This window comes from Canis lupus, chromosome X, assembly GCF_011100685.1.
Source record: "Canis lupus familiaris isolate Mischka breed German Shepherd chromosome X, alternate assembly UU_Cfam_GSD_1.0, whole genome shotgun sequence".
Lineage (NCBI taxonomy): Eukaryota > Metazoa > Chordata > Mammalia > Carnivora > Canidae > Canis > Canis lupus.
This window is the reverse complement of record NC_049260.1, coordinates 53,134,499-53,151,716: the sequence shown is the minus strand read 5'-3', so window position 1 is coordinate 53,151,716 and position 17,218 is coordinate 53,134,499. Positions and strand designations below refer to the sequence as shown.

Genomic DNA, 17,218 nt, shown 5'->3' with positions numbered 1-17,218 from the left:
GGTTTTTGGGAGGATCTCTCTATTTCCTGGATCTGAATGCCTGTTGCCCTTCCCAAATTAGGGATGTTCTCAGCTATGATTTTTTTGAAATATGCTTTCTGGTCCTCTGTCCCTCTCAGCACCCTCTGCAACCCCAATTAAACGTAGATTTTTCCTTCTGAGGCTATCATTTATTTCCTTTTTTTGAAAGATTTTATTTATTCATGAGAGACACACAGAGTGAGGCAGACACAGGCAGAGAGAGAAGCAGGCCCCACGCTGGGAGCCCGATGGGAGCCGGATGCAGGACTCCACCCCGCGACTCCAGGACCACGCCCTGGGCCAAAGGCAGGCGCCAAACCACTGAACCATCCAGGGATCCCCTATCATTTATTTCCCTTCACCTTTCCTTGTGGTCTTTTGTTTTTCTCTTTTTCTTCCTCAGCTTCCTTCCTTGCCATCAACTTGTCTTCTATGTCTCTCACTCTTTCTTCTACCTTATTAACCCTTGTCGTTAGGACCTCCAGTTTGGATTGCATTTCATTTAATTGATTTTTTAATTTCGACTTGATTAGATCTAAATTCTGCAATCATGAAATCTCTTGAATTCTTTATGCTTTTTTCAGAACCACCAGTAGCTTTCTAATTGTGCTTCTGAATTGGCTTTCTGATATCAAATTGTAATCCAAATTTTGCAACTCTGTGGGAGAGAGTACTGTTTCTGATTCTCTCATTTGTGGTGAGTTCTTCTTTCTTGTCATTTTGCTCAGTGTACAGTGGCTAAAAGCAAGTATTTTTTTTTGTAAAAATAAATTTATTTTTATTGGTGTTCAATTTGCTAACATACAGAATAACACCCAGTGCTCATCCCGTCAAGTGCCCCCATCAGTGCCGGCCACCCAGTCACCCCCACCCTCCGTGCTCCTCCCCTTTCACCACCCCTAGTTCGTTTCCCAGAGTTAGGAGTCTTCCATGTTCTGTCTCCCTTTCTGATATTTCCTACCCATTTCTTCTCCCTTCCCCTCTATTCCCATTCACTATTATTTATATTCCCCAAATGAATGAGACCATATAATGTTTGTCCTTCTCCGATTGACTTACTTCACTCAGCATAATACCCTCCAGGTCCATCCACGTGGAAGCAAATGGTGGGTATTTGTTGTTTCTAATGGCTGAGTAATATTCCATTGTATACATAAACCACATCTTCTTTATCCACTCATCTTTCAATGGACACCGAGGCTCCTTCCACAGTTTGGCTATTGTGGACATTGCTGCTATAAACATCGGGGTGCAGGTGTCCCGGCGTTTCATTGCATCTGCATCTTTGGGGTAAATCCCCAGCAGTGCAATTGCTGGATAAAGGGCTTGTTTCCAAGGTCTATAAAGAACTTATTAAACTCAGCACCAAAGAAACAAACAATCCAATCATGAAATGGGCAAAGGACATGAACAGAAATCTCACAGAGGAAGACATAGACATGGCCAGCAAGCACGTGGGAAAATGCTCTGCATCACTTGCCATCAGGGAAATACAAATCAAAACCACAATGAGATACCACCTCACACCAGTAAAAACAAGTATTTTTTAGAAGCACAAACTTTTCTCTCTGTAGTGCTCCAGCTGTTTTTTCTTTAAATTTCATGTCAAATTAGTAGGTTTTCAGGATGATTTGAAAATTATCTAAGGAAGTTGGTGGGGGCAGATGACTTGGGGATCTTACTCCTCCACCATCTTGCCTGACAAATTAGAGTTAAACAAAATATTTTTTATTTGTTTGTTTATTTATTCAAGAGAGCACAGAAGGAGAAGCAGAGGGCAAGGTATGAGCAGACACTGTGCTGAGTGTGGTGTCCAAAGTGGGGCCCAATTTTATGATTCTGAGATCATGACCTGAGGTGAAAGCAAGAGTCAGTTACTTAACTGACTGAGCCACCCACATGTCCCCAGACAACATAGATTTTAAGACAAAATATTTTTGGCATGGAAAAAAATATTTTATAATGGTAATCACAGTCCATATATCAGAAATAAATAAAATTATAAGCATATGCACCTAAGAATAGAGCCCCACAATACATGAAGCATAAGTGGACAGAATTGATGGGAGAAATAGATACTCTAAAAATAATAGTTGGAAACTTCAATATTGCACTTTCAACAATGGATAGATTAGACAGAGTTCAGTAAAGAAATAGAAGACTTGAATAATACTGTAAGGCAGCTAGACCTCTTACAGACATTTGTTGGACACTACATGACAACAGCAGATACACATTATTCTCAAGTGCACATGGAACATTTTTCAGGATAGACCTTCTGCTAGGCCACAAAACATGTCTAACTATTCACATGAAGTGAGTATTCTTTAGTTACCATGGAATGAAATTATAAATCAATAAAAAGAATATTTAGGCAGTTCACATATATGTGGAAATTATACATCATACTCCTGTCTGTTGGGCCAAAGAAATCATAAGGGCAATTAGAAAATACTTTGTAATGAATAAAAGCAACATGCCAAAAATTATGGGATGCAGGAAAAACAGTGCTTAGAGGAAAATTTATAGCTTTAAATGCCTATATTAGAAAAGAAGAAAGATCACAATTTAGTAACCTAACCTTCCACTTTAAGGTACTAGAAAGAGAAAAAATAATACCAAAGAAAGTAGAAAGAAAGAAGTGATAAATATAAAGTCAAATTAAATGAAATTAAGAATAGAAAAGTCATAGAGAAATTTTTTAAAAATCAAAAGTTGGTTTTTAGAAAGACCAACAACATTGAGAAGTCATTAGCTATACTTACAAAGAGAAAAGATAAGAAGATTTGAATTATTAAAAGCAGGAATAATGGAGGGGACACTACCAACATTATAAAATATTTAAAAAAGAATAAAATGGAATACTATGAATAACTGTATGCCAACAAATTATGTAATTTAGATGAGATGGTTAAATTTCTAAGAAGACACAGACTACTAAAATTGACTCCACAATAAATGGAAAATCTGTATAGAGTTATAATGGGTAAAGACATCGAATTAGTAATCAAAATACTATCCACAAAGAAAAGCCTAGGCCTAGATCGTTTCACTGGTGAATTCTTCCAGAAATTTAAAGAAAAATTAATACCCATTCTTTGCAAACTCTTCCAAGAGAGAGAGACAGAGAGAGAGAGAGAGAGAGAGAACACGTCTTAACATATTCTCTGAGGCCAGTAGTAGCCTGAGAGCAAGACCAGACATCATAAGAAAATAAAACTATAGACAAAATTCCCTTAATAATATAAATGCAAATATCCTAAACAAAATGCTAGGAAACCAAACCCAGCAACATGGATTACATATTATACTCAAGTGGAATTTATTTCAGGAATCCAAATTTTAGCATCTGAAAATCAATCAATGTAATAACGTAATACACCAAGTAATTGGAATAAGAGAAAAAAACCCATTTCATTATGTTAATAAATACAGATATTTAAAAAAGCCTACTACCTTATGTTAGAAACATTAAACAAACTTGGTATATCAGGTTAGTGGTTGTCTAGGGCTGGAGGGAGGGTTGGGATGACTGTTAATGGGCAAAGGATTTCTGTTTGGGGTTGCGCAAATTTTCTAAATTAAGCTTGTAATGATAATTGCACAACTCTGATTATACTAAAGCCCACTTAATTGTACACTTTAATTAGTGAATTTTATGATATGTGAGTTATATCTTAAAGTCATTTTTTTCCACATTGTGCATGGAGAAACGGAGGTTCCTTTGGTTCTTTTTTAAAAAAGATTTTATTTATTTATTCATGAGCGACACAGAGAGAGAGAGAGGCAGAGACATATGCAGAGGGAGAAGCAGGCTCCCTGCACGTAGCCTGATGCGGAACTCAATCTTAGGATCCCGGGATCACGACCTGAGCCAAAGACAGACACTCAAGCACTGAGCCACCCAGGTCCCCTCCTTTGGTTCTTATAGAATAACTGACCTGGAATACTGTTTAGAAAACTTTACATCTACTCTGTTGAGTTCATGTCTAGGGAAAAGGAAGCTAAGAGAGAGGACTGACTCCTACAGGGACCTAGAGCTGGGGTCCAAATTGGGACCAGAGTCAGATTTTTTGATTTTGCATTCTAAGATTCTTTCTATACTATACTATACTCTAAAGCAGGTATCTTGCATTAAAATTGCCTGGATGTTCTTTATTGGGGCTGAGGGTGCTTATGTTTGAAATAATCCAGTTGGCAGTAAAGAACTGGACCAGTAGTAAGTTTCCTTTCATTCCCTCCCCTTAGGGAGTTTTCCTGCTAACCAGTCTAGCTTCAATTTAATTAGGATCTGGTTGTGTTTTCTGTTCTTTGTCATAGAAGAACAGCTATACATTCTGATGGTGTGAAACCAGTCCTCTTTTTTCTTTCCCCAAGAGTCTACACCAGCTCGTTGGGCAGTTCCAGAGGTCCATGATATCTTTTGGCAAATTGCAGCTTCTTTTCACGTAGTGCATAGTGTATAACTGGAAAATGTGTTTCATTACTAAAGGATGACAGAGTCCTCTCCCCATATTATTTTTATCGTAAGGAAGCATGAATTTTCTCCTTAAGTGGCAAGCAGTAGGCCCCACACTATATAGTACCATATTAGGAACTTCAAGGCAGTTCTTTGCAAAAGGTTTTCATTAAGGACTTCCCAGAAATAAGAGGGCCATATTTCAGCTTCCAGATCTCTTTCCAGAGCCAGACTGTTGTGGAAAAGCCTTTCAGTGTGATTGGAAAAATATGTATTATGCAAGTGGCATTTGACAGCTGGGGACTAATCCTGAATTCATCTACCCTGAATTCATTAGATGGGGGAGGGTGATGAATAACAAGCCATCAAGGTGTTTTGTAGCAGCCCCTTACAACTTTTGTCTAGAACAGGAAAAAAAACGCAAACGTAAAGATAATGTCCTTGCCACCACTGTCACCATGCTGAGTTCTCTTCCTCTTAAAATGAGAAATATTGATCTCTCTCCATATTTGGTTTTCCTTCTCCAATCCACACCCATGCCCAGTGTTTCAGGGTTTATGGGAATGATTATTCTGTTATGGCACTAAATATGAATTGAAGGGTTATCAGTGTGTTAATTGGGTAACAGCTCAGCCAGGGATTGTATGGCTGCACTAGCAGAAAGGAAGGGGAGGGAAAGCTGGGGTATTTTGGCATTTTGTTTGTTTTTCCTTTGTGAAAAGCAGTTGCTAAGTTTAAGTATTTCCTCTTCTTTTTAATTAATGGGCATTATCTTGCTCAAAATGGACTCATACTGTTCTAAGGGACCTTCAGAGAACATTTAACTCTTTCATTTTTCAGATGAGAGAGCAAACTTAAGAGGGGATGTTCCCTGTCCAAGATCGTGGGGCCAGTTAACCAGAGTCACTACTGGAACCCAATAACCACTCACCTTCCTGGGTTCTGTGCAATATCACTGTGCCTCACCAAGCAGTCTCTTCTCTTCACAACCTCTTTGCTAAGCCTATGATATTTTTTTCAGAATCACTTTCAGATTGTGAAAGAAGAGTCTTGTTTTCTTTTTACTGCCTTGTGCCATGAATGCACCTCCAGTGTTGGTCTGAAGATAGCCATGCATTTCACAGACCTGCAGAAATGGAGTAGGGGAAGTAAGGTTTAGACAGGCTGAAGTTACTGTTGTACTTTATCTAGTTGGCTCCTGCCTAGATTGATGAAACAGAAGATCAAGAGAAAGATCTTTTATAATAGAATTCCCCCCCCCCAGATATGTGGAATTTAGAGAATCCAAGTATGAATGAGGAAGACATAATTCTAATACAAATTGGGTTGTGTTTCAGATATGGTGATGTTTGTGCTGGGCAACACAAGGCTGAGATTTGTGAATGTGATCTTACTCAGGTTGACCAATTACCTGGATGTGGATATAAATGTGGGTATAAACTGTGGGTATAGATGTGAATATAGATGGTATAGGTGGTATAGGTATAAACTGTGGATGTAGATGTGGGTGTAAGTTAACATTTGCAAAGCACTTTATAGTATACAGGGCACTTTCACATACCTCATGTAACTTAATCTGGAAAGGAAAATGTTATTATCTCCATTTTATACATGAGGAAACTAAGGCTTAGGGAGCTTAAGTACTTTCCTACTGCTAGTCAGTAGTAGGCTAAGCCTTAGATTTTCTGAGTATTTTTTTTCCACTGTTCCACATTGTTTTTATTCCCTTTAATGATGAAAGAGAATATAAGTGCTATTTGGACAAACAGATAGTTTAGAAAGAACAGATATAAGGAAGAGATATGTGGCCTTCTGTAGAGAAACAGGAGCATCTACCAGTATGCATGTGCAGGGGAAGTGACCATTAAGAAAGGCTTGAAAGCTGGAGAACAGCAGTAAAGAAGGGGGTAGCTAGCAGGGCTGATAGCCCAGAGCTTGTGGTAGTTTCTGGCATCATTAACCAAATATGTGCTATTCTGGGAAGGCTGCTGTGAAGAAGAATGTCCAGACCAAGGTAGAGATCTTTAAAGGAGAATTCTCGGGCAGCCCGGGTGGCTCGGCGGTTTGGTGCTGCCTTCTGCCCAGGGCGTGATCCTGGAGACCGGGGATTTAGTCCCATGTCGGGCTCCCTGCATGGAGCCTGCTTCGCCCTCTGCCTGTGTCTTTGCCTCTCTCTCTCTCTGTCTCTCATGAATAAATAAATAAAATCTTTTTAAAAAAATAAAGGAGAATTCTCTGAAGCCAATGGAGGTGGTTAAAAAGAATTGGAAAAGCTTCATATTGATGATAGGTGAGGGGGTGACCCTGGACAACATTCATTATAGCTTTGGGATGTAAAATGAAGCTTAAAATAGTAAATTAGTTAATAAGGAAGAAAAACAGGGAGATATTTTAATAGGTCACTTAGTTTTCTATTCTAGGGGTTTCATAGATGGTAGAGACATTATTTAGTCCAAGTTATGTGAATGTTGACTTTTAGGGCTAATATATATCTTGTTTGAAACCAGTTTCATCTTTAGATGGAGTCGTATGTTTGCACTGGTGTCATTCATAATAATACTTGGTAAAAATAATGGAAGGAGAACATCTTTCTTAGTACTTTTCAGTTCACCTGTTTTACCTATGATTTCTATTTGATCTTTACAACAACCCTAAGAGCTAATCAGGTAGGGTATTGTTAATGTTCCTCTTATATAGGTGAAGTGACCAAGGGCAAATAATGGTTTCCCAGTTTTACAGATCAGGAAATTGAAATTCAGAGAAGTTAAGTGATTTATTTGCTTAGAGTTATTCAGCTAATATGTGGCAAATTAGGGTCCAAAGCCAGATTTTCTGGCTCTCAAGGGCTTCAGATTTTCTTCTGTATTCTAGTGTATTCTCTGTAGAATGGTATCACTGGTTATGCCCTAAAGGTAGGTTTGGGAATTCTGTCTCTGGGCTTTCTTGTATAGTCTCCTGCCATGGTAGTTACCCAGTTCTCCCTGGTGGATGTCCCTGCTCTGGCCTGGCTTTGTACTCAGCCCACTTCTGCTCCTTGAGCCTGCCCCCCTAGCACCATTTTCTTATGTATCTCACTATCTGTAAACTCTTATTATTCACTCTCCTCAGTGTTGCCCATTGCCAGCTGCCATCTCCTACCTTCTGGACCCTAGAAGGCCCTCTCAGAAACCTTGCCTTACTGTACCTTGTTTTTTTTAATAATAAATTTATTTTTTATTGGTGTTCAATTTGCCAACATACAGAATAACACTCAGTGCTCATCCCGTCAAGTGCCCCCCTCAGTGCCCGTCACCCATTCACCCCCACCTCCCGCCCTCCTCCCCTTGTTTTTATGCCTGGCTACCTGTCTCTGCTCTGATGACTCACTTGCCACCCTCCAAATTGTGATTTAAAGTCTTTGGTCCTTTCCCTCATGTCATGTGTTAGGCAGCCCCCATTCAAAGGAGCTCATAAATATAGGTATGCCATGGTGATATTTAGGACCAATCCTTTTGGTCCTAATACCTCTTTTTCACCCCTGTGCCTTTAATCAGCTTCTGCTTCCCTGCTAGTATGAGAATAATTGGCATGTTTCCTGGGCAAAGCCCATTATACAGATTTCCTTTGCAGCAGGCAGTTTTGCCCTGGCCCATGTAAGGTATTATTTCCAAAGTTATTGTTGTTGTTTTGTCAGGTCTAACAAGTCCAGCAGGATCTGGCTGATTAAAGCATTGAACCAGTCACTGGGCAAGGAGGCACTTGCTTGGCAAGTATTTCTAGGGAGAATTCTTTTCTCTCAGGAGCAGTCTTAACCTCAAGGAGTAGTAGTTGTCTTTAGGACTAGCTTTCCCAAAGTGTGGCCCTCCAGGAGCTTCTGGGTGTTCGTGAAAACTGACAGTTGTGGCTTTGATGTTTCTTATGGGAAACTGAGTTTCTACATCAGGCAAGAGTTAATAATATGATGTTTAATAAAGAACATGTAGCATTCCATTGGCATGTCCAAGAAGGTCACTCTGGTCTCTCTATTGGATCAACAGAGACTTTTGTTTTCTAATGGTGCCAAATAGAAGTAGGTAGAATAGATAGTCACAGGCAGTATATACTTCGAAGTGTTTTATAGGCTCTGACTTTAAGAATAAGTGATTAGGGGAAACTTTTTAGCCTTGTGCCTTTGCTCTTTGCTCCTTCTTAGGAGTCCTGGGCCAAAGCGAAAGGGGATAAGGAATTACTTGATTTCTCAAAGACTTCTCCTTGCTCTCTTTGCACCAAAGCAAAGGTCAGCATACTACGGTTCATGGAGCAAATTATGCCCACCACCTATTTTGTAAACAATGTATGTTTTTGTAAATAATATTTTATTGGCACAGAGCCACACCATCTTGTTTATATATTGCCTAAGGCTGCTTTTTTGCTAAAATGGCAGATTTGAATAGTTTCAGCAGAGACAACATAGCCCTCAATAAAAGAATAATCTGTGTAACATTAATTGACTATTAGGTAGGGCAAGATGTTGAATTCTTTGAATGTTCCTTGGACTTCTTAGTTTTTGTCTAGCTTCATCTGGGTTTGTGTAGAGAGATATGTAAGGAAGTGGCTTTAGAAATAGCCTACTTTGTGATACACAGTGAAGGCTTAGAATCCATATGGTGCTACTAGGTGTTTTTGTTTGTTTGTTTGTTTAAGTGGATAAAAGGCTCCATCACCAGTGATGCATCCCTAATGCCTAGCCCCAGGACCTGACACAATCTCAGCTCTGGTCTCAAGAAGCTATCATCCAGGATTTTTACTTTCCCCAGTGACCAGTCAGAAGCATGTTGCTTCTCCAGTGCTGAAATTGTTCAGCATTTGACCAGGAACCCCTGTTTCCTCTTTCCCATCAGAGACCATCATTGGGATCTTTTACATATCCCTTGAATAGTTTGTATGTGTTTGTTGATTTTGAATTTTGAACTGGTATATTAAGCCCTAAGGTATAACCTATGGCTTTGCTGTAAGGGAAACCCATGATTTCTGATGTATTATTTGTCATAAGAGGAATCTTTTCTTCTCCCTGACAGATTTGGGAATTTCTGGTTTACTAAAAGGGCCAGATAGCAATTCCCTTGATAGTTAGCAATGAAGGTAACTGGACAGAAACCACAAAAGTCACAACTGGGCATGCTGCTCAGTCAGGCTTTCTCCAACTGTTCAGATATTATTTCACGGAGGTCCAAAGAAATTAAATGTTATGAACAGGAGTACCTCTCAGCTTTCCTGGTTTTTATTTATTTCTTGTGATTAATTAGTATGATTTTTGACATTTTGGTATGATTTAATACAAATTTTAAAAGCATGGCAATTTCTAGATGTGATTTCATGTTATTTATAGTGGCATCTCTACTAAAATGGAATAATCTGGCCTCTAAAACGGAGTTTTAGAGAATAACCACAAGTTCCCTTATATAAGTAGGGCAGTCAGAATTATAGTGTTAGAAGAGGTCTGGGAGGCCATGGAGTCCACAACAACTCTGTTTTCCAGGCACCTAAATCAGCCAAAATAGATGAGAGCTAGAAAAGGAATAGAATTAGATTGTTTCCTGAGGAATGTTTTCCATCATTAATGTCTGTCCTTTTGGGAGCACTGGATGCTAGTTTGTTAGGGAAAATACAACTTTTGGATCCCAGGGCTTTAATTAAGTCTTCTATTTTTTTTCAGTCTTACCTAGAGGACACTTGGGACTAAAGTAGTTAAAGATATGCTCTTGGTTAAGGTTATGTTACTGAGCTTAGGTTTCAGCATATTCTCTGTATAGGAAATAGAGTTTATCAGCAAAGAATGACATGGTGAGGCTTAGCACAGTAGCTTGATGTTTTGGGAATGAGCATTAGCATTCTAGGAACACAGACCTGGGTTAAAATTACATATTTGCCTTTGACTAGTTGGGTGTTATTTTGCAAGCTACCAGCCTCTTCAAATCTCAGTTCCTTCAACTATAAATGGAGATAGTAATACCAACGTTGGTCATTGGGTGTATTAATGAAATAAGATATTTAAAAGTAATATGATCTTGATACATGTTAGGATCTGCTAAGTATTTTATAAAAACGTATTTGTGGCAATGCTTGTGTTATAAATAAACTTAAATTGTAGTAATCAACAATTTGGTTGGAGTTTGGATATGGGCTATTAATTGAGAATTTAAGAATACATTTTATAAAGAGAAGAGCAAAGGAACACGAGTCATAGTGCTTCTGTCAGATAGCCCTGCACATGCCCCAGTAAGAATGAAGTAGGGACTAATCAGAAAGCCTTCTGATATAGCATATAAAAGAAACTTCACTCACAAGGAAGGTATTAGTGTGCCTGATCTTGATTTGCTTTTCTATAGTAATCATTTGAGAAAGATTAGCAGATCAGCAAAAAAGATTAGCAGAAAGATCAGCAAATAGAAAGATTTCTATTTGCTGTGCCATTGAGTGTCATATCTTTGCTGAAGTTCTACTGGTGCTGAGAAAGAGAATACTCTTTAGGTCTGGTCCAAATGCCTAACATAGTACCTGACCCTCATTATTCTCTAAGTATTCTACTTGAATGAATAATGAGAGCCATTTTATAACAGGTAAATTGAGACAAAGAATAGTTCAGTGGCTTATCCAAGGATTAACGCAGAAATTGTGGCCTTGTCCCTAATGGGACCTGGTCTCCTGCCTTGGTTTCTTAACACAAATCCTTCCCTCTCCAGTCTCTATTTCCTCTTGTCTTATGCATGTCATGCAGTGTAATGTAAAGGGACTTCCTTCTCCCTCACCAGTTGGTGATTAGCTTCTACCTAAATTTGGATAGTGGGTTAAAAATGCAGTGAGAGTGTTATATGGCAATTCAAAGTACAATGTTTTATCTAGGATTTCAAAGTTGCTGAAATTGCAACAATTAGGGAGGGACCCTTTTTGGCTACATAATCAGAGAGGAGGTAGAACAAAGGGGCCTAGGTTGGGGTATGGAGAAGGATGGGTGTCATGGCATAGATTTTATAGGTGTTGACTTTGAAGAAAAGCACAGTAACAGTGATGTGTGGATATGGGTATAGAGGGTATATCTCATTCTTCAGCCTTGAATCCTTGAATCTGACTACATTCCTCAGGGATCTGGCATGATTAAAAGTCAATTATTCTGAGAGAGCCACAGGGTAGGGTTAATGTACATTAATAAATTTGTGAGTAGAAGTCTTCTCCCTGAATACACAGACATCCTCTGTTTCTAGAAAGCTGACCCCTTTTTGAACTCCTCACTGTGCCCCAATTATTGCAGAAGTAATTTGGAAATACCAGTGGAAATACATAAACAGGGTCTGTTACACAGTGGACCTAAACAAGTTGGAGAGGTATAATTTCACATTCGATGGCAGGCTATTTGACTGTTTTGAGTTTTCCTCTTCCCTTGCTTCCTCTCTGCTTTTGAGTCACTGCAGCAGCTCTTTTCTTTTTGTTTTCCTTTTTAAATTTTTTTTATTGAAGTATAGTAGACACACAATGTTACATTAGTTTCAGTTGTACAGTGTAGTGATTCAACTTCCCTGTATGTTATGCTATGCTCATAACGAGTGTAGCTACTGTCACCATACAATGCTATTACAGTATAATTGACTAGATTCCCTGTGCTGTACCATTCATCCCCATGACTTACTCATTCCATAACTAGAAGCCTATATCTTCCACTCCCCTTTACCCATTTTGACCAAACTCTATGTTCCTCTGCTCTGGCAACCATTACTTTATTTTCCATATTTATATGACTGATTCTGGTTTTTTATTTTGGCATTTGATTTGCTTTTTAGATTCCACATATGGGTGAAATAATATGGTATTTGTTTTTCTATGACTAACTTATTTAACTTAACATAATACCCTCCTGATCGAGACACATTGTTGCAAATGTCAAGATCTCATTCTTTTTATGGCTGTGTAATATTCCATTGCAAATATATACCATATCTTCTTTATCCATTCATCCATTGGTAGACTTTTAGGTTATTTCCATATCTTGGCTATTGTAAATACTGCAGCAGAGAACATGTGGGTGCATATATCTTCTTGAATTAGTGTTTTCATTTTCTTCTGATAAATACCCAGAAGTGGATTTGTTCTACAAAATGGTACTTCTATGTTTAATTTATCGAGGGACCTCCATTTGTTTTCCATAGTGACTACACAACATTATATTTCTATCAACAGTATATGAGGATTCATTTTTTTCCCACATCCTTGCCAACCCTTGTTAATTCTCATCTTTTTGATAATAATCACTCTGACAGGTATAAGGTGATACCTAATTGTGGCTTTGATTTGTATTTCCTTGATGATGATGTTTAGAATCTTTTTCAAGTGCCTTTGAACATCTGACGTCTTTGGAAATTTCTCTATTCGGATACTATTTATTTATTTATTTATTTATTTATTTATTTATTTATAAATAAAAGATTTCTTTATTTTTTTATTTAGAGAACGAGTAGGAGAAGAGCAGGGGGAGAGGGAAAAAGAATCCGAAGCAGACTCCCTGATGAGTGGAGAACCTGAAGCAGGGCTTGATATCATGACCTGCGCCAAAATCAAAAGTTGGATACCTAAATGACTGAGCGATCCAGGTGCCCTAAGATCCTCTATTTTTAAACATATATATATATATATATTTGCCATTGAGTTGCATGAACGCTTTTTATATTTTGGATATTAAACCCTTAATGAATATATCATTGGCAAATATCTTCTCTGTTTGGTAGGTTGCCATTTTGTTTTGTGCATGGTTTCCTTTACCATGCAGGAGCTTTTTAGTTTGGTACAGTCCCACTTACCTATTTTTACTCTTATTTTCCTTGCCTTAGGAGACATACCTGAAGAAATGTTGCTGTGGCCAATGTCAGAGCAATTACTACCTGTATTCTCTTCTAGGAGTTTTATGGTTTCAGGTCTCACATTTATTTTTTTAATTTTTATTTTTTAAAATATTTTGTTTACTTATTCATGATAGACACAGAGAGAGAGAGGCAGAGACACAGGCAGAAGGAGAAGCAGGCTCCATGCAGGGAGCCCGATGTGGGACTCGATCCCTGGTCTCCAGGATCATGCCCTGGGCCAAAGGCAGGTGCCAAACCGTTGTGCCACCCAGGGATCCAGGTCTCACATTTAGATCTTTAATCCATTTTAAGTTTGTATTATTATTATTATTATTATTATTATTATTATTATTATTATTTTGTAGTTTCAATCTCTCCCAGAAATGTAACCTTTATGTTTTTTAAATTTTTATTTTTGGGTTTCAGGAGTAGAATTCAGTGATTCATCAATTACATATAATACTCAGTGCTCTTCATAACTACTACCCTCCTTAATACCCATCACCCATTTACCCATCCCCCACCCAACTCCCTCCATCAACCTTCAGTTTGTTCTCTACTGTTAAGAGTCTCTATGGTTTGTTCCCTTCTCTTTCTTTTTTTAAGAAAGGTTTTATTTATTCATGAGAGACACACAGAGAGAGGCAGAAACACAGGCAGAGGGAGAAGCAGCCTCCCTGTGGGGACTTGATGCAGGACTTGATCCTAGGACCCTGAGATCATGACCTGAGCCAAAGGCAGATGCTCAACCACTAAACCACCCAGTCACCTCCCCTCTTTTTTCTCTCTTCCCATGTGTTCATCTGTTTTGTTTCCTAATTCTACGTATGAGTGAAATCATATTGTATTTGTCTTTCTCTGGCTGACTTATTTTGCTTAGAATAGTACACTCTAACTCTGTAACATCATTGCAAATGGCAAGATTTCACCCTTTTTGATGGCTGAGTAATATTCCATCATATAATGTTCCTATATATATATATATATATATATATATATATATACACACACACACATATACACACAGACACACATATATACCATATGGACACTTGAAATCTTTTCATAGTTTGGCTATTGTTACCATAAACATATATGCTGCTACAAATATCGAGATGCATGTACCTCTTCAAATCTGTATTTTTGTATCCCTTGGGTAAATAATTAATAGTGCACTTTCTGGATGCAGAAAAAGCATTTGACAAAATGCAGCATCCATTCTTGACAAAAACCCTCAACGAAGTGGATGTAGATGGAACATACCTCAATGTCATAAAAGCCAAATACAAAAGACCCACAGCTAATATCATCCTCATTGGAGAAAAACTGGTACCTTTTCCTCTATGGTCAGGAACAAGACAGGGATTTCCACTCTTACCATAACTATTTACATGGTACTGCAAGTCTTGGTCTCAGCAATCAGGCAATTAAAAAAAGAAAAAGGCATCCCAGATTGGTAAGGAAGAAGTCAGACTTTCACTATTTGCAGAAAACATGATACTCTATGTAGAATACTCAAAAGAATCCATCAAAAATTGCTAGATACATGAATTCAGCAAAGTCACAGGTTGTAAAATCAATGCACAGAAATCTGTTGCATTTCTATACACCAAAAATGAACCAACAGAAAAATAAATCAAGGAATCAATTCCATTTACAGTTGCACCAAAACCCATAAGATACCTAAGAATAAACACTTCTGAAAACTATAGAACACTTATGAAGGAAATTGAAGAGGACATAAAGAAGTGGAGAAAAATTCCATTCTTATGGAATGGAATAAAAAACATTGTTAGAATATCTATACTATCCAAAGCAATCTGCATATTTAATGCAATCCTATCAAAATACCACCAGCATTTTTCACAGAGCTAGAACACACAATCCTAAAATTTGTATGGAACCACAAAAGACCCCAAATAGCCAAAGCAATCTTGAAAAAGAAAAACAAAGCTGAAGACATCACAATTCCAGCCCTCGGGTTATATTACAAAGCTGTAGTAATCAAAACAGCATGGCACTGGCCCAAAAACAGACACAGAGATCAACAGAACAGAATAGAGAGCCCTGAAATCAATCATGATTTTGTGATCAATTATTCTGTGACAAACGAGGCAAGAATAAACAATGGGGAAAACACAGTCTCTTCCATAAGTGATGCTGGTAAAACTGGACAGCCCCATGTTCAAAGAATGAAACTGGACCGTCTTTTAACACCATAAACAAAAATAAACTCACAATGGATTAATGACCTAAATGTGAAACTGAAAACCATAAAAATCCTCAAGAAGAACACAGGCCGTGATTTCCCTGACATCAGCCCTGACAACATTTTTCTAGATATGTCTCCTAAGACAAGGGAAACAAAAGCAAAAAGAAACTACTAGGACTACATGAAAATAAAAAGCTTTTGCACAGCATAGCAAACCATCAACAAAACAAAAAAAGCAACCTACTGAATGGGAGAACATATTTGCAAATGATATATCTGATGAGGGGTTAATATCCAAAATATATAAAGAACTTATACAAGCCAATACCCAAAAGACAAATAATCTGATCAAATAATGGGCAGAAGACCAAAAAGACATTTTTCCAAAGAAGACATACAGATGGCTAATAGGCACATTAAAAGATGCTCAACATCCCACCTATCAGGGAAATGCAAATGAAAGCCACAGTGAGATATCACTTTATACCTGTCAGAACGGCTAAAATAAAATCACAACAAACAAGTGTTGCCAAGGATGTGGATGAAAAGGAACCCTTGTGCACTGTTGGTGGAAATGCAAATTGGTAACCCACTATAAAAAACAGTATGGAGGTTTCTTGAATATTTACCATAAAATTACCATCTGAACCAATAACTCCACTAGTGGGGAAAACCAAAACACGAATTCAAAACCCGTTATATTTCTTAGAACATTATTTACAATAGCCAGGACATAGAATCAACCCACATGGCTATCTACAGTTAAATGAATAAAGAAAGTATGGCATATATACTTATATTCCTATAGGAATATATATAATAGCATATATATATGTACATATATATGAACATATATAATGGAATATATATATAATAAAATACTATTTAGCCTTAAAATAGAATGAAATGTTGCTATTTGTGACAACATGGATGTATTTAGAGGGCATAATGCTAAGGGAAATTAAGTCATTCAGAGAAATACAGATACCGTATGATTTTACTCATGTGAAATTTAGCAAACAAAACAAACAAATAGAAGAAGAGAAACAAAAAAAGAGTCTTTTATTTTAATTCCATAATAGTTAACATACTTTGCCATATTAGTTTTAGGTGTACAGTAGAGCAATTCAACAGTTCTGTACATTACTCAGTGCTCATCATGATAAGTGATCCCCCTTAACAGATACTTGAATATAGACTACAAACTGGTGGTTGCCAGAGGAGAGATGGGTGGGGTGATAGGTGAAAAAGACAAGGGGGATTAAGAGTATACGTACCTTGATGAGCACTGAGTAATGTATAGAATTGTTGAATCACTATATTGCACATCTGAAACTAATATTACACTGTATGTTAAGTATACCGGAATATAAAATAAAATGTCTTTCCTTTAATTATATATTCTAATTGTTACTACTTTACATGAAGGTAATTTCAGGATTCCTGAGGAATCTAGGATCCTTGCTTTGAATACATAGTAAAGATTCAGATTAACAGATTACTGAGGTTGGAGGCTGGCTGGTAGGACCCTCAAATTATTCCTCCCTGAGACAAAACAAGGCAGGATTTCCCTGCATAGGCAGGCAGTAAGCATCAAGAATGTGAAGGCTAGGTGAAACCACATGCCTTCTCCCCATGTCTATGGCATAAGGATTTATCTGAAGGACTACCAGGGAA

The 17,218-nt window shown here is 37.7% G+C and overlaps 1 protein-coding gene across 4 annotated transcripts in view; it reads left to right on the top strand.

Moving 5' to 3' along the window:
- OPHN1 (oligophrenin 1) overlaps nucleotides 1-17,218 on the top strand; it is a 526,295-nt gene that overhangs the window by 18,409 nt on the left and 490,668 nt on the right. The gene's annotated exons all lie outside the window — the stretch shown is intronic.